General features: G+C 56.8%; 1 protein-coding gene across 1 annotated transcript in view; it reads left to right on the forward strand.

Annotated features, from left to right (window-relative positions):
• The window catches only part of ATP10B (ATPase phospholipid transporting 10B (putative)), a 160,305-nt gene that overhangs the window by 10,245 nt on the left and 127,924 nt on the right, over window positions 1-22,136 (forward strand). Inside the window, exon 2 of the mRNA XM_055129122.1 lies at window positions 17,994-18,088. The gene's annotated coding sequence lies outside the window, so the exon portion shown is untranslated. The remainder of the gene's footprint in view (window positions 1-17,993; window positions 18,089-22,136) is intronic.

Here is a 22,136-nt window from a genome sequence, read left to right on the forward strand (position 1 = left end):
TCCCCCCTCCCTCCCTCCCTCCCTCTCTCTCTCCTTCCTCCCTCCCTCTCTCTCTCCCTCCTCCCTCCCTCCCTCTTCTCCTCCCTCCTTCCCTCTCTCTCTCTCCCCCCTCCCTCTTCTCCCTGTTCCCTCCTCCCTCTCTCTCTCTCTCCTCCCTCCTCTCCCTCCTCCCTCCCTCTCCCTCCCTCCCTCCCTCCCTCTCTCTCTCTCTCTCTCTCTCTCTCTCTCTCCAGAATTACATCACTGTTTCCCCAGAGTTTTACTAGAAATTTTATCAGAATTTTCCCACCAGCTCTCAGCCACCCCGCGTTGTGGAGATGGCCAGAGAGGTCCTTCTCTCCAGCCGCGCACAGCAGAATTCTAGTATCTCTGAGCAGGATGTGGTGTGGGAAGTCTCTGTGTGTGCCTGAGGTGATGCCGTGTCAATGTCCTGGGGAGGCTTTCTCATGATGTGGGAAGAATTCATCCCTCCTGAAGAAACTGCCGTGGGCTTTCCAAGTCCTTCCCCTGCATCAGTCTCTGGGAAATGAGCCAATGAGGTTGCACCGCGGGTCAGGCCCTTGCCTTGTCTGTGGCCGACTCAGGCCGGATCCCTGACACCCCATTCTGATCCCTGGGCCCCACTCAGAGTGACCCCTGGGTGCAGAGCCGGGAGTCAGCCCTGAGCACCACTGGGTGCAGCCCCAAAACCCAAGAAATAAAAAATATCTGAAGATGTCAAGACACGATCACGCAAGTACCTGTCGTCAGCAGCGAGGTGGGCACGGGGTGGGTGGCGTGTGCCTCTCTTCGTACTTCCCTGCCCTTCCCGTAGTTTTCCCCCTGGTGAACCTGTGCCACTCGGGAAGTGTAAGAGCAGGGCTAGTTTCCTTCTCACAGCTTGGGGACGAGCGGGAACAGCAGGTCTCTGAGGGGGCCGCCCACCCACTGCCCCATCTCTCCTGCCCCCCCACCCCTCCCCCTTCTGGGCCTCCTCTCCCCCCAACCCCAGGCAGCACCCATTGTGTTGACCCAGCGTAGGCGCATTCGATGGGTCCCTCTGAGCTTGTCCCCCGACGAGGGATGGACACCCACAGTCCAGGAGTCTGTCCCCTCTGGTGTGGCTCCATGGAGGGGGAGGGGCGTGGGCGGGGCTACGTGAGAATCACAGTCTAGGACCGAGCTTGGCCCAAGGAGCCGGGCCAGGACGGGGAGCAGCGAGGGGCACTGAGGCCAGCGGGCTCCAGAGGGAAGCCCCTCTTCGGAGGCCTCTCCCCACCCCCCCATGAAATATTTTCAAAGTTAAACGATAAAATGAGGGGCTGGAGTGATAGCACAGTGGGTAGGGTGTTTGCCTTGCACGCGGCCGACCCGGGTTCAAATCCCAGTATCCCATATGGTCCCCTGAGCACCGCCAGGGGTGATTCCTGAGTGCATGAGCCAGAACTGACCCCTGTGCATTGCTGGGTGTGACTCAAAAAGCAAAAAAAAAAAAAAAAAAAAAATTAAACAATAAAATGAATCACCAGAAAACTCATCTTCTTCTCCTTCCCCATCTCTGGCTCTACACCCCCCCCCCAAAAAAATGGGCCGAGGGCACCAGTCCTGGCCATCCTGGGAGCAAACGCAGCCTCCCAAGGGAGCCAGCCGGTCAGGCCTGTCCAGCCCGGCCTGGGAGCAGGGAGGGGCAGGGAGGGCGGGCTCAGGTGCAGCAGCGGGGGCGTGGCTGGCTGCACCCGCCAGGGCTGGATGGAGCCGGCATCTCCCTTTCCAGGGCACAGCACCCCCCTCTCCAGGATAGCCGCGTTTGGAGCTCGGTCCATCTGTCCACAGGCTTAGTCACGCCGTGGGCCCCCCCAGCCCACCTGGGAGCAGGAGGTAAGCGCTGAAGAGGTTCTCCTGGTGCTGACAGGGAGCGACTCCGCCCCGGCTCTGCGGGCTGGGACAGACACGCACCTCGCAGGGAGCCGCCAGAGAGGCCCCTGGGGGGCTCTGGGCTGCGTCCCCTGCGGCCACGGCAGCCCCAGGCTTGCAGGGACCTTCCTGGCTGGACAGATGTAGGATGCCTGTTGGTGGGTGCCCTTATGCAGTTTGGGCAGCCGCAGGGACCACGGCCACGTGCCCAGCCGTGCCAGCTTCTGGCGTCTCGCGGGCAGCTGACCGTCTGGCATTACGGCTTCTCGAGACTCAGAGGAAGTCAGAGTCAGGGAGCACTTGAGACGGAGCCTGGGCTGGGAAGGACAGTGGCGGGCCAAGTCCCTGGAGTGTCGTGCGAGCTGACGAGAGGCTTTGTGGGGGCGCCGTGGCCATCCGTACTGGCCCTTCCTGATGAGACTGAGGGGGCTCGCACCCCAGCGTCCACGGTGACGCCCTGTCTCCCCCTCCCCTTCCACTAAGAATCAGGGCCTGCGGCTGAGCCTCGGTGCACCTTGCCCCAGATCAGCCACACAGGCGGCTCCAGCCTCTCCCCTCAGCCCATGCCCATGGGCATCCTCAACCAGATGCCTAAACGGGACCCTGGCCTCACCCCCCCACCCCCATTCACACTCAGTGTTATTTTCATAGCAGGCGGGGGAGGGGGTGGGCTGTGGTTCCTGCTTGCTGAGAGAGGGCCGGGGTCCCCTCCCCCTCCCCCCCATTTGTCCCCTTCTCGCCCAGAGCATCCCCCAGTGGTGCCTCTGGGAGAGAGACAAGTCTTGGTCTAGAAGCTTCAGGAACCAGGAGCACCTGGGGCTGAGCCACCCCCCCCAGGCAAGGACGGGGCTGGGGGGGGGGTCACTCGCCCTGCACAAGGCGTCACCTGCAGCTCGTCTTATTCTCAGGTGGCACAGGCAAAGCCAGGATGGCCACTCAAGGGCTTGCGCACCCCCGCCAAGAAAGAGCAGCGAGTGATCAGGCTGGCTGGGGGCAAGTTTGGGGAACCCCGACCCACCGGCCCCCCAGCCCCCACCCCCTTCAGCCAGCTCAGCCCAGCGAGCGATTCTGCGACCCTGGAGCAGTGCTGGCTCTCGCTCTTTCTCGCCGTGCCTGGGGTCTCTGCAGTGCACCCACTTCCGGAAGCTCAAGGGGCCCCTCCTTCAGGGTTTCATCAGTCCGCACCCCCCCCCGACCCCCAGCCCACGTTGCAAACTGCTCTTGACTTGATTCACCCGCCTTTCTGCTTCCGGGGTGTCATTCTCAAGAGCCTGGAGGTCGGGGGCTGCCCTGTGCTCCCGGCAGCTGGAGGCATGTTCCGTGAGCCGCCTCCCACCCCCTTTCCAGCTCCTCTGGATGGAGCCCAGGACTGCCAAGCCGGAGCATCTCTTACTGAGCGCGGGTCAGGGGGCGGGGGGCGGGGGGGGGGAAACCAACACCACCAGAGGGAAGCTAGAGGAACAGAGTTCTCTGCAGGATGGTTTTCCCCGGCAGGCAGCTCAGCAACCGACTTACACACCTAGACTCACACAGGGCCCCTTTGCTCGGCCGGCAGGAGCTCCGGAGCCCAGCCCAGAGCTACGGACCCCCCGCCCCCTGCACCCACCTGCCCTTGCTTCGGAAGGAGCTTTACGCCTTCTCGGCTGCAGCCCTGGTCCTTGTTCTCTTTGATTTGAGACTCCCGTGTTTGTTTTAATAAGGCCTCGTCATGTACAGAGTTGAGTTTATTAGGCAAATAGTGTCCTGGCCCTGATCCCATCACCAGTGTTCACTTCCCTCCGCCGGCGCCCCCCGTTTTCCTGCACTCCCCAGCCTACCCCCTTGATGAGCACCTTCTACAATCTGGGAGAGCTGGGAGCGCCTGCTCTCGGGGTTTGTGGTGAGGTGAGTCAGATTTATGGAGAAACCACAGCCCCGCACTGCCGGTGTGTCCTGGGCTCTGCCCTCTGCCCCCGTCACCTCTGACCTCCCCAGCTGCCCCCCTCAACTTCATTCCTTCCCTCGGGTTCCAGAAGACCAGGGACCGGGGAAATCTAGGCAACCCCCCTTCAGTGCCTGGCGCCCCCACGTCCTGTTCTCTGGACACCACAGATACTCGAGGTCACCTGGAACTCGTCTTCCTGCACGTGATGCACGTGACCTCCTCTGGTTCCACCCAGGCTGTGGCCCCTGCGCAATTCCATCCTTCCTGCGGCTGTGTACTGCCCCGTCCGTCCGTCCGTCCGTCCCTCCCCACACCTGTGCTGGCTCCTTGTGCGTCTCTCGGGTTCCGTCTCCTGCGCAGCTGATGTCCAGGCGTCTCTCTGACTTTGTTGCTCAGGTTCCCTTTATCTCGCTCTGTTCCAGGCTGGCCCTGAGGTGCGGGATTGTGGAAAGTGCCTCTGCGGGAAAAGGAGTCGATTTTAGGGTCAGGCACCAGCCAGTTGATTTTCCTGGGCAGGGGGACACAACTGTGATCTTAGCAGCAGGGGTGATGTGAGCAATCTGGAGACCTAGCGTGGAGCCTGGCCAGCTACAGGGGTACTGTGAGAGGGTACTGACTACTCAGCACCTCCATAAGTGATTGCACTCAGTTCTGCAAGTGGGAGAGATAGGGGGACCCAGTAACCCGGGAATGATGATGGACCCAGGTCAGAGCTCAGAGGGGCTGACAGGGGGCTGAGCTCTGGCCCTGGGGCATCGCCCTGCCCTGGCCGCTGGCCACTGAGCGAGTCCGCATGCCCAGCCGCCCCCCCCCCTTGCGGTGCTGCCCAGGCTCTGGGTCACCGTGTGGCTCTCGGTTCCCGTCTTCCCTGCGTTTAGAAGCACATTGCAGAGCAGGGGTGGGGAAACGTCTGGCCCTGCTGCCTGATGGATGGACACGGACAAGGTCCCCAGCTGCCCCCGGCCCACCCATCTGTCTGTATTGTGTGGCCCATGAATGACTTTGTGATCGTCAGCAGGGCCCTGGGCAGGAAGACGGTTCCCAGCCCTGTTGCAAGGGATGCCTTGGCCCCAGGGGGCCTTTTCGAGAAAAGGACAAATTGCAGAAAGCAGAAGGACATGTCCACCCACCAGGTAGACAAGGGTCGAAGAGACTCAAGGGCTGTGCCCCAGGCCTGACATGCCCCAACACCCGCCCCCCGTTCCCTCCCACCTGCCTCTTCTTCCTCCCCCCAGTTCCTTTCCTTCCTCATCCTCCTCATTTCTGTAATCTGGACCGAGGGGAACCGAGGCACCACCGGTGGGCTGAGCGGCTGTTTCCCAAAGGCAGTGCCCACTTGCCCCTTTGGGGGGCTCCTTTCAGCTCCGACGACAAAGATCACTTGAGTTAGCACGTGTGTTGGGGTCCACGACAGGAAGGAACTGTGTCGAGCTCTGTCCCAGACGGGTCGGAGAGATGCCAGCCCTGAACATTTTCATTCACCGCCCCCAACACACACACACACCCCAGCATCCTGGCATGCGGCCTCTGTCCCACCCCACCCCACCCCGGCACGCACGCAGGCGCCCTCCTGCCCCCCGCCCTCGGCTGGCTGCAGGGCGTCCCCGGCGCTACAGGGCGTCCCGGCCCCGTGGCAGCTACCTGGGCCCCTGAACCACCCAGCTGCAGGCTCTGCCTCCCTGTTTGGGGGAGGTAGACGGTGGCATTTGGGGACCACCTGGGCCCCACTGGGGGGGTGGCCCCACCCCGTGTTCCTCCTGCCCAACCCCCCTCCCAGACGGGTGCCACCGCACAGTGTTGATTAGCAGTGGAAAAACCCGTCCAGCAGGGCCCAGCGGGACAGACAGGCCTGCCCGCCAGCTCTCTCCTTCCCAGCCTCAGCTGCACAGATGCCTGTTTGCCCTGGTGCTCTCTGGCAGACAGACAGACAGACAGGCAGGCAGACAGACCGGGCATCACAGCCCGAGGTTGCGGTGAGTTTCCTCTAGATGGATGCTGGTTTGCTCAGCGGCCCCTCGCCCCATCCCCTCTCTGGCCCTTTCCAGCTTCTCCTTCCGTGTCCTTTTCATCCTGGCTTCAGAGCATGCTGGACGGGACTGGGGGTCAGAGGGCAAATCCTCAGCGGTGTCCCCTCGCCCCGGCCCTTGTCCTCAGAGCTGAAGGCTGGCCTGCGCGTGGCCGTTGCCAGAGGCAGACTCCCGGGGGGCTCGGGTACCGGCCTGGCCTGCAGCCCAGCCCTGGGGAGGCCCCGCCCCTGCTGGGCCCCCTGCCTGGGTTGCCGGGAGGTTGGAAGGGAACCGCGTCAGGTGGGAATGAGCCAGCCTTATCCCGGAGTGACTGCGGTATCCAGAGCACAGGGCCTGAGGGATGGGTCAGGGGTAAGGGCACACACGGTGCGAGCATCACACCCGGGTCTGATCCCGGGTACCACGTGTCCCCCAGACATCGCCGGGTGCAGCTCTGGACGCCCCCCCAGCACCATGTAATCCTGTGCAGCACGAGGCCTGAGGGGCTTCTCGGACCCGCGCATTAGCTGCCCTGCCCGCTCAGAAAGGCAAGCGGAGGCCCTAGGTGTGCTGAACGCCGCTTGGGAGGCCTCCTACCACCCCCCAAAAACACACCCCGCAGAGAGCAAGGGGGAGCCCCAGCCAAATCCTCGCGGCCCCCTGCAAGCCCAGCCCTGAGCAGCCCTGCCCCTTAGCTAGGGTGCCCCTCACTGCACCCTGGGTTTGGGGAGCTCAGGACTTGGCTGCTGGGTGCAAAGATGAGGGGACGGGGACGTAGCACCACTGCCCCCACCCCCGCCCCCACCCCCACCCCTGCCCCCGCCCCGGCAGGGGCTCGTGCATCTGACTCCAGCCTCTCTGTGCCACGACCTCTCTCTCATTGCAGTTGAAGCTCGGGAGCTGGCAAACGGGACCTGGAGATGGGGGGGGGGGGGTGAGCGGGAATCTGTCTCTTGCCAAATTATCTGACACGTTTCTGAAACACAACTGAAACCTCATTACATGGATGAACGGCTTTCCATCAGCTCGTTCTGGGTGCTGATATTAATATAATCGTCACCCAGATGTCGCCAGCAGCCCGGGGGGCACTGGGAGGGCATCGGTCAGCGCCCTCTGAAGCAGCAGACGCTGTTGGGGGGCAGGGGGTGGACGTTATGGGTCTGGGGGGATGTTCCATGCAGGGAGGGGGAGGCTGCAGGCGGGGTCTTTGCTCCTCCTGCCCGCAGGACAGATAGCATTGCGGGTGAGGGCGGGGGGAGAGTGGGAGGCCCCAGACAGACATCCTGCCCCCAGACCCCCAGAAACTGGCTGAGCGTGAATCCTTGCTATCAACCCCACTAGAGACAGTAAAACCACGTGCCCGTCAGAACCACCCTCGTCCAAAGAACAGGGTCACAGGTGCTGATGGGGAGGAGGGGAAAAGGGGGCCCCCGGAACTTGGGGGGTGGGGGACAATGTGAGTGGAAGCAACCACCATGAACCTCCACCATGGGGCAGAGGAGCCTCCGAACATTGAAAGCGGAACCATCAACCCCGAGAGTCTCCCTTGCGTAGGGCAGAGGCAGAGGGGTCAGGACAGCGGCTCTGAGGCCTGTGCACCCCTGCTCAGCAGTCAGGGAGCAGCGGGTGGATGGAGGGTTGCAGGGATAAAGCATCCGGGATGCATCCATACCCAGGAGTACTACGCAGTCACAAAGATAGACGGCAGCCCCCCCCCCCACCCCCCGTCCTGACAATGTGGAGAGACCTCCAGTCTGCCCTGCTGAGTTAAGCCAGAGAAAAAAACAAATAGTGTACAAGCTCCGGGGTACCGAGTCTCAAAAGCCAGGACTGACTGCCGCCCGGCCACCCAGGAGTCAAAGGGACAGGTTGAATTCTCAGATCTACACTCTCCGTTTGACTTGAAAAGGAACGTCATTGAACATGGGTTAACCTCCTTCATCTTACTCATAAGTAAAAAATAATTCACACAGTTGTTTAGAGGTTAAATGAGACAGTAGCTAAAAAATGGAAAAAAAATTATTTTGCACAGTAGATAGATCACAAACCATAATTATTACTATTAGTATTCTTAGAACTAAAACCCCGTCTGGGGTTATGGAAATGACATCAGACTTGGGATTTCTAGAAGCAGAGGGGGGTGAGGGGAGGAGAGGGAGGGAGCATGGACCGCTTACCAGGGGCATGAGTCGCGGGAGCAGATGTGAGCATATGGACTGAAGCTAACACGGCTTTTCCTGCCTCACGATGGCAGGTCCAAAGGGTTCTTAGCAAAAGGAGGTGTTCCCCCCCATTTATCGTTATAGGAGATGGACTGAGCCTATTGTGAAAATCATTTCAAAATATTTGTGAATCTGGGGCTGGAGTGATAGCCCAGCGGGTAGGGCGTTTGCCCTGTACACAGCCTACCGGGGTTTGATTCCCAGCATCCCATATGGTCCCCTGAGCACCGCCAGGAGTCATTCCTGAGTGCATGAGCCAGGAGTAACCCTTGTGCATCACTGGATATGACCCAAAAAGCAAAAAAAATGTTGTGAATCAGACGGTCATCTGTAGCCTGTGCCTCAGGCCCTGCCCAGCTGGAGTCCCTGAAACTGGGGGGTTGAGCTCGCTGAGTGATTTTCATGTGTTGTGTCTTGGGGTTGCAGGGTTTGGGAAACTGTGTTGAGTGATGACAAGAGGGGGAGGGGCAGGTCGCTGAGACTGGGCCGTGCCGCCTGCACCCGCTCCTTCCCCTGGCTCGGATCAGCTTCTGTCTGTGGTTGTGCGACGCACACAGGGCCTGCGGGAAATGAGAACGGGACACACGTCACACATGCGTGTCCATTGCAGAAGCCCAGGGTTTCAGTGTTTTGATTCTACAACCACCCCCTCCCACAGTGAAGAGGTGCTGATAAATAATCGATGATGCATTGTGATCGATGGCGTAGTCCGGGCAGAAAGGCCCTGATCTGTCTGCAAGCCGCTGCGTGTCTCTCAAACATGCTCTGCCTTTACTTAAGCCCCTTCCAGAGGGCCTCAGGGTGAGGGACTGCAGTTTCCCTCGAAACTGGACGGAACATTTTCATGGCAGGTCATGCGGCTCCATTCTATGGTTCCTGCCCGCCCAGGGACACCGCCGTCCGGAGTCACTCTTGGCTCCAGATCTGGGGGCGTCCAGCCCCAGAAAAGATCCACGAGCACGAGCACGAGAAATAGCTAAGGGATATGGACTTTCCAGTTTTAGGGGAGTGTTTTTTTGGCCCGGCCTGCTGGCCAGTGTTCTCTTCCTGGGAGAAGGGCAGGGAAATGAAAGGATGGAGCGGCAGAAGCACTTTGGGAGGGGACGTTAGGGTCGGGGCCGGCTGGGCCTGCGGGACCCTCCATGCAGCCTGCAAGGGCAGACCTGCGGGGAGGCAGCTCTCGTCTCCCCCCTCCCCCCAGGGCTGCATTGGGAGGTCGCAGAGGAGCCGGGCACCAGCTTGGCCTCGCACATCCCACAGAGTTGGAGGGCAGGGGGAGGGAGGAGGGGCCTCAAGAGGAAGCCCTCGGGGCCCTTTGCTCCATCAGACTTAGCTCCTGAGACTTCAGGAGGAGAAGGGCAACGGGAGCGGGGGTCCTTTGCATTGTGACTAGGGGTCTGTCAGCTCTGCCCTGGCGTGGGAAGATGAAGCAGCTGCACTCTTGCCTGATGACCCCCGGTGCTGGTGGAAAGAGTGTCTAGTGAGCAGAGTGTCCCAGCAGGTCAGCAGCTCTGGCAGAGATCGTGCGGGACCCCTGAGGGCTTGTCCTGCCCCGGCCCACCGGAACATAGGCGCAGAGATGGGCAGTGACCTGGGAGGCCTCCGGCCCCTCGACACCCTGCCCCAGTGCGGTGAGGGGCCACCAGCCTGGCGCTTTGGGGATTTGTTCCTCTGCCGCCTCGTGCCCGCCAGACCCTCTGGCCCCGTGCAGCCCCCCTTCCTGCTCCGTCGCTCTCACTGCTGCTTGTGGGCTTTGATGGAGGGACGGGGCGACAGACAGGGAGGTGCGGGCCGCGGGGTGGGGGACACACACCTGAAGTTCGTTCCGCGCCAAGCAGAAGAGCTCTGGGTTGTGTGGCCGCGGTCCTCTGAGCCGAGAGGAGGTGGGCTGCTGGGGGGAGATGGGGGCTCCACCGGGACGCGAGGGGTAACTGCGGGGTGATGATGGGGAGCTGGGCCAGGGCGGCTCTCCGTGTGCGGCCGGGGCTCGAACCCACGCTCCCCCAACCCTGCGTGGCAGCTGCTCACCGCTGAGCTTTCTCTCTGGCCCTTGTCCCCGTTTCCAGATGCCCCCAAAGGCAGACCCAGTTGTGTGGATTCTTATTTTGTCATCAGTGTTTCTCCTCAGTGGCTTCTGCCTTCAAAGTCGGTGCCGCCGATGTCGTGGCCCACCCCGCACCCCCAGGCGTGTCCCCTGGGCCCTTTGTGTCATTTGCGAGTAAGAAAATTCCTCTTGATCCCTGCCCGCCACGACTGGGGGCTTGGTGAGCAGCTGAGGACAGTAATGCTCAGACAAGATGTAGCGTGGCCGGGTGTTTCGCAGAGGACAGGGAGGGACCTCGGGGAGACCTGGGGGTCGCTACCACTCAGCTGGCACCAGCTCCGTCTGCCCTGGCCTTGTTCCTCAGGGTGGGTGGGCAGGGGGCACCCCAGCATGTCCCCAGCCTGCCCCCCCCTCTCCTGAGACACCCAGCAAGGACAAGGCGCGGACAGGCGCTCAGAGAGGGGAGGCTGTGAGTGTCGGACAGCCAGGCGCGAGTGGTACAGGTACAGGGGGTGGGGGGGGAGGGGGGGGAGTCGCTGAGAATCAGAGGGTCTCGTGGGTGCGGAAAAAAACTGAGTCTGAGAAGGGAGAGACAGATCTCCTCTTGCAGAGAGAGCCACGGACACGGACGCGTGTCAGACAGATGCTGGCAAGGAGAGGGGTGGGGGTGGGGGAGGGGCAAGCTCGGTGGGCAGGTAGAAAGGGGCCCTGGAGGGAGTCCCTGGGCTAGCAGGACGGGGGGGGGGGCGGGGGGGGGAGGGACTCACAGCTGTCCAGCCCTGCTTCGCACAGACTCGGGAAGGAAGCCCAAGGTGGGGCGACTGGTTCAAGGTCACTCTGGGGACACCAGAGCCCTTGGGCCGTCCCGGCGCTGTGTAGACCGGCTGCAGCCCGGCTCCCTGTCAGCTCGCGCCTTGGAGATGAGAATCGACATCTCCAAGTCCCTCACCGTTGTGAGTCCCTCCCCTCGCCCCCCTCCCTTGCATCTTTCTGGTGCGTGGCATTCCTCCTAATTAGAGAGGAATCCATTCTCCGAGTCACTCTGTAAACACAGGCAAAAAATAGAACTGATCCCAAAGCCATTAAGTCAGGAGCCTTTGGTGAAGTGCAGCCAGCCCTCCCCGAACGTCCTCCATCCGTTCTTGGGAACTGAGAGCGGGCGGAGGGCGAAGAGACCATTGTGATCCTAGGCTAAAGCTGTCGGCAAGACTTAAGCTCCTGCGGGCCGACTTGTGGTCACAGAAGCCACGTAGAGACTAAGGACTCCTCTAGGATTCACTGCAACGAGTTCGGGGTGTTGGTGTGTGTGTGGTGTGTGTCGGGGGATGCTCTGGGCTTCCTCCTGGCCCTACCTCAGGGGTCACTTCCAGGACGGGGGTGGGTGTGGCAGGTCCGTGACTCTGTGTGGTGCCAGGGATCAAGCGAGCGAGCCCAGGTGAGCCGTGCGTGCGGCCGACACCTTGACCCCTGTGCCAGCTCTCCACCCTCTCGAGACAGAGAAAAGGCAGAAGCAAGGGGTGAGCGAAAGGACCAGGATTTCTGTGGAGAACAAGGTGTCGGCTCAGTCACATTGCTGGGCTCACCCACACACTCCTGGGCTCTCGGTCCAAATTCGGAAACCCAGACGGAAAAGCCAAGAGCTGGCAGAGTCCCAGCTGCCCCGGGAGCAGGATTTCCCGCCCTGCAGTGTGCGGTGGGAGGGAGAGCCCGGGGAGACCCAGGGTGAGTTCTCAGGCCCCTCTCCCCTCCCAGTCGCGACCCCCCTCCCCCAGATGCTGCTTTTCCCGTGGGCAAGGGCAGGCTTAGGACAGGAGCCCCGGCAGGCTGGGACACGCCTCCCCTGTCACACGAGACCCGAGTCCACACGCATCTCCGAGGCAGCACGGGTTACCCGCCTCCTGCTCGGACTGGCCCCAGCGCTGCCCCCTGCCGCGTCCCGACGCCTTCCAAAGCCCCCGCCTGCCCAGGGCTGCTGGCACTGGTCCAGGAAACCCGAGACCCAGCTGTGATGCGCTGAGAGAGAGACAGGGGGGAGAGAGACAGAGACAGAGAGACAGAGAGAGACAGAGAGAGACAGAGGCAGACACAGGCAGAGAGAGGCACAGAGAGAGACAGAGAGAGAGACAGAGAGACAGAGACAGAGAGACAGAGGCAGACAGAGGCAGAGAGAGGTAGAGAGAGGCACAGAGAGGCACAGAGAGAGACAGAGGCACAGAGAGGCACAGAGAGAGATAGAGAGACAGAGACAGAGAGAGACAGAGAGACAGAGGCAGACAGAGGTAGAGAGAGGCACAGAGAGGCACAGAGAGAGACAGGCACAGAGAGGCACAGAGAGACAGAGACAGAGACAGAGGCAGACAGAGGCAGAGAGAGGTAGAGAGAGGCACAGAGAGGCACAGAGAGAGAGACAGAGAGACAAAGACAGAGGATGACAGAGAGAGACAAAGACAGAGAGAGACAGAAAGAGACAGAGACAGAGACAGAGAGAGGCACAGAGAGAGACAGAGACAGACAGAGATAGAGACAAACAGAGGACACGGCAGCTGGCACCAGCCTCGATCCCTTCTCGCTGAGGCCGTGCAGGGCCCCCTGTCCTTCTAGCCCCAGGGTGGGTAGGGGTGCAGAGGCAGCAGTTCTCTCCCTACTGGGGGGGGACCCCAGGCTTGCAGCTGGCACAGCTAGGGAGAGGCAGGGCCAAGCTTGCACGAGCGCCTGCCGGCCCCGGGTGGACGCGAGAACAGCCCCCCCCACCGGTTCCTGGAGGGGCTCACGCAGTGAGAGAGGCTCAGAAGCCACCTGAGCACAGGGACGGCGTGCCCAGCGCCCCAGGAGGCCCTTCCTCACGCCGGAAGTGGGTGCCGCCCTCTCCCCTGGCCTCGGCTGCGGGCCTGTTTGCCAAAGACCCCTTCGTCCAAGACACCCGCCCCTCCCGGCGCCTGTTCTTGAACTCCTTGGCATTTGCGTCTGTCCCTGATCCCCTAACTGGCGTCTCACAGTTTCATGGGCAGGGGCACCCTGGGCCGAGGCTGCCCTTCACGGACGCAGAGGTCAGTCTCCAGCCTGAGCTCCTGGGTGCCCGGCGGGCACAGCGCCAGCTTCTCCGGTGGGCAGAGGAGGGCAACTCCCCCCACCCCCACTGCCACACCGGCTCCCTGCACCCCGTCCCTGCCTTTGCTCCAAAGCTCTGCAAATACCCGAGCAAGTGCTGAGTGCCTGGTGCTGTTCCGGAGCACGAGAGACAAAGGTCTCTGCCTCCCTGCCTGAGCAAACCATGCCACAGGTTCGCAGTTAGGAAGCCCTGGACAGGGGGAGGGAGGGAGGGGGTGGTGGTGGGGGTCGCTCCACAGTGGCAGGGCTGGTTGGGAATGCGCTTTGAGAAGGTGACCCCCTCGCAGTTGCTGGGGAAAGTGATCTGGCCTCGGCGACAATTTCTAAGTGTCTCTTTGCTTTCACACACTCAAGCGAGTGTGAAGTCTTTGCTTTCACACACCTGGACCGAGCTTTTCAGGCCCCGGGTGTCGTGGCGAGCCATGTAGGCAGGCAAGCCAGGACCACACCAGGCAGAAACCCCGCCTTCTGGGCCAGCGTGTGTGTGTGTGTGTGTGTGTGTGTGTGTGTGTGTGTGTGTGTGTGTGTGTGTGTGTGTGTGGTGTGTGTGTGTGTGTGTGTGTGTTGCCCTGGAGTCTCAGACTGGACTTCCCCTTCCGGGGCTGTGCAAGGGGCAGTGCGGCCGTCCCTGTGAGAGTCACAGTGAGCTGAGCACCAGGCGTCAGCACCCCTGATTAAAGCACCGAGAACAATCAGAGCTTTGCTGCCCCGCCCCATCTCCGAGGAGGGAGACGTTCATTTACGTATTCATGTATTCAGAGAGACTGATTAGTTGACTCCCTTCTTGTGCTCTACTCCGGCCCCCAAATGATCAGAGGTGGCTGAGGGACCAAACCAAATGCAAATCACAGCCCCAGGAAGGAGGAGAGACAGATTGGGAGGGGAGGGGGGGTGGTGCCCCCAATGTCCTCGCCCTCCTGGCTGGAACGTGGTCCTTGGCTCCTGGCCAGCCCGAGAGTGATTGGTTAGATTTCTGGGTTCTCACTCTCTGCCCAAGTAAAATATGGAAATTTGTGTAGAGTGTAACTTTTTTTCCCCCTGCAACTGAATGCATTTATTGAGCCTCCAGTGAGTGCTTTGTTCTCCTATGTAAATGCCTTCCGGGTGGAACAAAGAATCCGCTGGTGCCCAGAGCTTAGTCATTTGCAGGCTACCTTCGCTTGACTATTTTGTTCTTGTGCAGTATTTAAAAATGAACTCTAAAAAAAAAGAAAACCAAAAAACTTGTTCCTTTCATAAATGGAATATTTATATCAATTGCCATAGCTAGAAAAGTAACGATACATATAACTTTAAAAGGAACACTCTGTGGAATGGCAAGTTGCGTGGTTTCCTCTTTTGTCTCCTGTGCGTGGGGGCGGGGGAGGGGTGAGATAATGAAGCATCATCAGGGAGTAACAAAGGGCCAAACAGGACAGAACCTGAGCTTACCGGAGTGCAGAGATGGCAGGTGGGAGGGGGAGAGGGGAAGGAGGGTGGGGGGGGCCGAGACAATGGCAGGGTCCGTGGCGTGGCGTTAGAACCTTGTTTGCCGGAAACTCTTAGTAGGAACAGGATTGAAAAGCACAGTGGCTAACATGCATTTGCAAAAACATGCCCCTGAGCCCTGGCCTTTCGCTTTGTGTGAGGAAAAAGGTCAGAACGCATTAAGGATTTAAAAAATGGCAGAAGGGCCACATGGAGGACAGCCAGTTCTGACTTTATCGATGCCAAAGGAGAGTTGGAGGGAAAGATTGGAACAGAGACTGGGAATGAGATGGTTTCCCGGAGGCCAGCCTTGCTCCCTGGCCCCAGGGCCCCCTCCGGAAAGGCCTGTTTCTAAGGAAGGTGTTGCGAGCACTCTTGTCTCCTTCACAGGATTTGTTGATTGCGAGTGCTTGTTCTTCCTGTCCTGTCTGCTCTTTGCAGAGTGATGGTGGGGGTCGTGTTTCCTTGGGGATGGGTCGTTTTGGAGCAAGGCGCCCCGGATTCCAAGCTAGTCGTGTTGAGATCGATCAGGAAGGCAGAGCACCAGAGGGCCTGTTGGGTGGGGGTCGGGGGAGGATCAAGTTCCAGGGAGAATTCTGGGAGTTTCTTCAGACTTCACTTGCTCCAGCTAGGAGGAAGAGGTAATTAAGGGACTGTTGTCTGCGCCACGGGTACTGTTTCCGTGAAATTGGGTTCTCGGATGATTGATGTTTGGTTCTGCTCCCGCTAATCGGGAGGAGGAGTGAGGTGGTCAGTGACGGCAGCCCAAAGAGATAAATTGCATTGTCCAATTCTTGTATCAACGCGGGGAAAGCCAGCATTGTTGAATATGGCGATAGTCTTTTGTACATTAGGTAGCGAACAGCTGCTGTTGGAATGCTTATTAGGCCAGATTCAATACACACACACACACACACACACACACACACATATATAAAATCATACAGACAGACTTTATAATAATAACATAAAGTTGGTGTTGTTTTGCTTCTAAAGATCCAATTGAGTAGCTTTTCAAGGTCAAACAGCCAGTGGAAGGTGGCAGGAGTGAAATTAGAACCAGGCCTTTGTGAATCGATTCCAATTTCTCTTCATGACCTCCCTCTCCCGTGGTTGGGCGACTCTCACTCTCCCGGGAGTGTCTTAGTTTCCCCATGGAAATCGCTGTGGGTTGGGTTCGCCTTGCTGTGGCCCAGCCCTGCCCAGCTTACATTTAGGAGGGCCCTAAGTGTGACGCTCTTGATCGGTGAGGAGATGAATATGCTTTGTTGTGACAGCAAAGGACTCTTCCCACGGGGGAAATACAAAGAAAAAAAAGGAAAAAAATAAATTTCTCCAGATGCCAGCTCCGCTTTCTCTAACACGAGGGTCCGAAAGACGAGACTGAAACATAATGGCCAGAGATGTGTCTGGGGGCTCACTTGGAGGGGCCTTGCTTCTGCACGTGCCCTGGGAGATGGCGGCTGTTGGGTGCCCTGACCTCAGCCTGCAGAGCCCATCACATACCGAGTCTCCCTCTGAGACTCTGGCTTTGAGGAGACGCCTGCCACTGGAGGTGGGGACGTCACAAATAAACAACCTCCTCAGAGCGGGGCTGAAGTCCTGGTTTTGCCTAACGGGACAGGGGCGCTGGGTGAGTCTGGCTACCCAGATCTCTGTATCACTGTCATCCTGTTGTTCATTGATTTGCTCTACCGGGCACCAGTAATGTCTCCATCGTGAGACTTGTTACTGTTTTTGGCATATCCAATACGCCACGGGAGCTTGCCAGGCTCTGCCATGCAGGCAGGATACTCTCGGTAGCTTGCCGGGCTCTCCAAGAGGGATAGAGGAATTGAACCCAGGTCGGCCACGTGCAAAGCAACTGCCCTACTTGCTGTGTTATCACTCCAGTCTTTTGTAAAGAAAAAAATAATAATAAGCATGTTTGGTGTGGAATGAGTTTGTATCCTAAAACACACTGCTATGTGTATAAGAAGGTTCCTGCAGGAAAGTCGGCAGCAAGATTCTTAGGAAAATGAGGAGCTTTCCACATTGGTTTTGTCCATAAAATTCCAGGAACAGATGGGGAAGCTGAGTTGTCTTAGGCTGAAGGCTGCATGATGGTCTTGGACCAAAAAATCTGAGAAAGGGTAAATGGGACGCAGCAGGCCACAGTTTGTCCTGAGGTGGCCGACCACGGGGAAAGGTGTTGGGATGGATCTGGAAGCTGAAGAATCTGGGCAGCGTCAAACAGGACTGAGTCCTTGTGTTGAGTCAGCCACTTCTCTGCCTCGGCGGCCACGGTACTCTAGAACTTTCTCCAGAGGAGGTCAAGGACATTGTTGAGTCTGTCCAAGATAGTCCCAGGCCAGGGGCTGGGAGACTGGCCTCTCTGTGCAAACCAGGATGAGTGCTGCCCTGGCCTTGTGATGGGGGATGCCCAGAATCCAGCTTGGAGGCCGTATACCACTATAACAACATGATAATAAAAAAGTTGAGTCAATATGTGCGTGCTATAGAATGCCGCCTTGTACGTCGTGTCTTTGGACTATGATTGGCTGTCGTAATGAAACGTGGACAACTAGCATGTTCTTTAAGGATTCAGTGATGCTTTTATGTCTTTGAATTTCCTCTACAGCAGGATTTCTCAGCCAGGAGTCCTAGGGCACTCTGGGCCCCCCCACCCCATATTCCAAGGGAGCTGCTAGTGAAAATTGCAGACATGGGGGGGAGCATAGCATGAAACTAGGGGATCAACCAATAAAACTTGGGAGTATTTCACAGGAAGGAAACAGAGTCCTAAAGGGCCATGCTTGGGAAAAGGTTAGGAAACGCTGGTCTAGAGTAACCCTGTAGACATACAACCATGCCCAGTCTCTGATCTTGCCAAGTACTTTATAAAATTACCAAGGTCTTCATCAGCAAAATTCATGTGGAGTAAAATGGGGGGAGAAAAAAGAAAGAAAAGAAACCCAGAATAACACAGGCCCCACTGGGCTGAAGCCTTGCAGAGCGCTGATTGCGCCATTCAAAGACCTGACTGGTGAGAATGAAAACTCGGCAGCGGTTTGTAGTATTTTGTCTTCAATTAGAGACTTCACAGTCCAGCGAAAGTCTGGTGACAGAGGCAGGTGACAGCCCAGTGCAAGTCCAGGGACCCACCATGTGTGTATTGTGGGCAAAGAAAGGGCAATACATACAAAATTATTAAAATTGAGTCACGTTTGGAGCACGTGAGGTATTTTATAGGCTTAGCATGTGTGTGGAAGCAATTATCCTGATGGAAATCCATCTTTAACTTTCATCTCTAGAAGGTGATTATTTTTTTCTGATCGTTGTCATGGCAGATATTGACAGAAGTTATTGGAAGAAGAGAAAGAAGAGAACCGGGAACCCCCCTCCCCCTGCCCCCACTCCCATGTCTCCAGTATTTCTGTGCTGGGTAAGTTGCAGTTCTTCATTATTTCCTTCCGTGAAGCTGCATTTTGGGATATGATCATTTTCTGCCTTTCAGAAATCCTCGGCCTCCTGCAGGCCCGAGAAGAAAGCATTCCGTCAGGTTTCTCGGGAACAAAACACTCTGCTGGGTTGGAGGGACGGTGACCTTGCCATCAATCTGCACCTAGGAGGAGGGCATGCGCGTTGGTCCAAGGACGGGTATCCAGGATGTTGCGGGGGGGGGCGCTCTGCGGCCGGCTGGCCCAGCAGGGAGAGAAAGCCAGCCTCTGGCATACCCCAAGAAAGCTGATGGAGTTCAGGCCCCGAGTTCCCTTCCGCATGTTGTAGTTGAGTTGCAGAGAAGCGCCACAGTTGGTTGGCTTTGCTCAGGCAGCGTGGAGTAACAGAAGTTAAGAGGCCTGTGAGGTCCAAGATGGTCTTGGCAGGGATGCTGACCTCTGGCAAGCTCCTTCATGTTTCTGAATCTGTCTCGATCATCCTTTATCAGGGATAGGCTAACATTGAATCACTTGTTATTTCAACCTCGGTTTTTATTCAGTTACACCATTTTGCCTTTATCACTGATGCTTAGTGATCTCTCACCACAAAATCCTTATTTTTTTTTTCAGGGTGGTGTTCCATGGCTCTGTGGCTCTTGTATCTCTCTCTCTCTCTCTCTCTCTCCCTCTCTCTCCCTCCCTCTCTCTCCCTCCCTCTCTCTCTCCCTCTCTCCCTCTCTCTCCCTCCCTCTCTCTCTCCCTCTTTCTCTCCCTCCCTCTCTCTCCCTCCCTCTCTCTCTCCCTCTCTCTCCCTTCCTCTCTCTCTCCCTCTCTCTTCCTCTTTTTCCCTCTCTCTCTCTCTCTCTCTCTCTCTCTCTCTCTCTCTCTCATCCCTCCAACAGTGTACATGTACTACCACCAACGACCCCAGTTTCCCTCCCCACTCCCACTAGCCTGTCTCCGTGGCCGGGACTCTCTCACTCTCTCGCTCTCCTTTTCCTTTTAGGCCCTTTTAGGCACTTTCATCACAGACTCTTGAACTGGCGAGCCATGTAGCACCTCTCGCCAGGACAAAGCCCTTATTCCTACTAGCTGGTGGTCACATGTCCCTTCCCCGGGTCACCCACCTCTGCCCCAAGACAGCCACAGCCACGCCCAGGCACATTGTCTGACTCTGAGAAGACCTGTTCCTTTCCACTGGAAATTCCAACTTAAATATTTGAGTCTAGTCCATAGAAAACCAGGTACCCAAGACCATTAGGCAATGTCGCTCACATGCGGTCATCAGATCTTCCCTCTGGACTCCTGTGTTACCTAGTCCAGTGAGTGGCTCCTATGCATTCTCATAGCTTATAGATCTTACCAAAGGCGATTCCTGAGTCTGTTTCGTGCAGACACAAAGACGCATGTTGTGAGTAGGCTTGAGATGATAAATTCCATGTACTCCTAGCTGCTCTTGTCATGTTTCCGCAGAACATTCTCTTTTGTGACTTACCTGAAATCTTGTGCATGGACACACATGTCTCTTGGGTTTCAGTGGATACAGATGATAAAAATTACGCAATCTTTAGACAGTCTGGGATTCATCCTGCTAATTCTGGGCGGCAAGATGCTGAGGAGTGAGTTTTGTCTGTGTTCTGAAGTGAAGATCAAACCTCGCCCTGATTTCAGGAACTTGCTTTGCAGGTAGATTGTTTCTGTCACTGATTGGCTCTAGATGTCGGCAAGATAAGTGCTTCTAAACAGGAAAGTGAGTTCTGCCTGGCTCCTGTCACCGCTCCTTGTTGTCAGTTCAACTTACCTTCAGATTGATGACCTAAATGCAATCTGTTTTCAAGTACAAAGTCAGTCCAGCTTAACCTGAGGGAAATGTGAGGGATAATACAACCTAAATTAACAGTGTGAATAGCGTGGCCTTGTTTCGCAAATTTCACAAGTTCCCAATCCACTCCTCTTCATACATTAGACAAATTTTTATCCAGTTCATTGCAGGTTCCTTTTGTGACATTGCAAAGACCTCACGTGATGGTTATGATATTCCTATCTGAATTTCAGTCAAAAGTATTTTCAATCAGAGCTCAACATTTTGTTCTAAAACTTACTGTCTGCAGGTTCTGCCACAATTCTCTGCTTATCATCATCATCATCATCATCATCATCATCATCTCGTTGATCATCGAATTTCTCGAGCGGTCTCAGTAATCTCTCCATTCGTCCTAGCCCTGAGGTTTTAGAAGCCTCTTTTTACTCATCTTTCCCAACAATGCCACATTGGAGGCTCTTTCAGGGTCAGGGGAATGAAACCCAGCATTGTTACTGGTTTTGGCATATTTGGGAGAACTTTTTTAATTCTTGTTTTTGCCTGCTAAAATTAATAAGCTAACAGAGTTGGTAAACCAGGAAATCGTCACAACTTCTAATCCCAGGGAGTAAGCCTCGAGCTCTTCCACTATCTAGTCAATTTCTAGTTAACCAGAAAAGTCTGAAAAAGGAAAGACATGGAAAAATCCAAATCACAGTCAAACCAGAATCAGCCCAAGAGATGGGGCGGATTTAAAATTACTGGAAATCAGTCCAGCATAACTCTAGGTCATGTTCTGAAGCAAGTTATCCTGGGAGTGTCACCCTCAGAGCCAGAAGGAACACAGAGAGCGTCTTTCCAGACACAAGTTGCCAACCCAGGTGTTGTAGGAACTGGGTACAGGGCAGAGGCAGTCTGGAAGTCCAGGAAACACTTTAGACAGGATTCCCCACCCTCTGGGGATGCCCCTAGAGATTCCGACATCTGATAGATGCCTGTAGAAATGCAAAGGTTCCCGTTGGAGCTGCAAGCAGAGTATTGGATGTCGTGGACTGGGACCCAGTGGTCTTGGAGCGAAGCCAGGGGAATGTGGGTTTTGATCAGGTCACACACATCTGTGTCCACCGGGGAACTACAGCAAGGTATAAACTCACCACCTGCCCATTAGTGTCTGCGGTTCCTAAGCACCTTGCAAATTGGGACTGAGCTTTGAGGACTTGATTGCTGTCAAGTGCGAAGTGCCTGGGGAACACTCTAGGCTGAAAAATAGTTCAGAACTGGGCATAGTTTGTGTCCTTAAAAGTTTCTAGCTCGTATCCGACGTCACATTCAGGTTTCAGTGTTGCGGGTGCTCCTTCTAGAATGTGTCCTCTGCTCCTCTTGCTGCTTCGGAGTCGGAAGTGTCCTAACCGTACATGCAAGCTCACCGTTAAGCCACTGACAACATAGCAGGTATCAAAATTGTCCAGAGGTTACATATTATGATCATTTCTTCCCATCCTTCCCTCTGAAGAGCCCCATCTTGCTACCTCCCAAAATAGATTTTTGCTCGTTCTGGCGTCCCCTTTGTGCGTGGACTCACCAGTAATTGCCCTCGTATACTGCCACTGGCCGTGACCTTGCTTCCGTTAGGCCGCTGGGTTCAAGGCAGCCAGCTTGGCGACCAGATTATGCAAGAAATTTCCTCTTAGGGTGTGAATCAGAGCTCTCCGAAAGCCCATAAATAACTCTGATTTTCTATGTATGTTTGAAGCCTCCCCGTGACCCATAAGTGTGATATATGGGTCCCGCATCCCTTATTCTCTCTGATCAAACAGTCATCAGTAAGAAGAACTATGACTAGCGCCAGATGAGACTTTCTGGGCCTGAGGGGCAAAATTCATCAGCCGCCTGCGTGCCGCAGTCACTTCCGAGAACCTTTGCTTTCTTAAGTGTCCTTGAAACCCAACGGCTGAGTTCTATTCCAGGCCCCCAAGGAGAGCTACGAGGTTATAATTGTCTCACACTTAATTACATGCCTCACAGAGGTAAATGGATAGAGTCGTTTCCGTAGCATGCCCGAGGATAAAGCCACTTACCAAGTTGGGGGCTGAGGGCTGGTTCAGGGAAAGCAGAGTGTGCGCATGAACCCATCTAACTGTGTGTGTGTGTGTGTGTGTGTGTGTGTGTGTGTGTGTGTGTGTGTGTGTGTGTGTGTGTGTGTGTGGCGGGTGGTAGAGACTTCTGGCTGGTTCAGGGAAAGGAAAGCTTGT

This window comes from Sorex araneus, chromosome 2 (assembly GCF_027595985.1).
Source record: "Sorex araneus isolate mSorAra2 chromosome 2, mSorAra2.pri, whole genome shotgun sequence".
Lineage (NCBI taxonomy): Eukaryota > Metazoa > Chordata > Mammalia > Eulipotyphla > Soricidae > Sorex > Sorex araneus.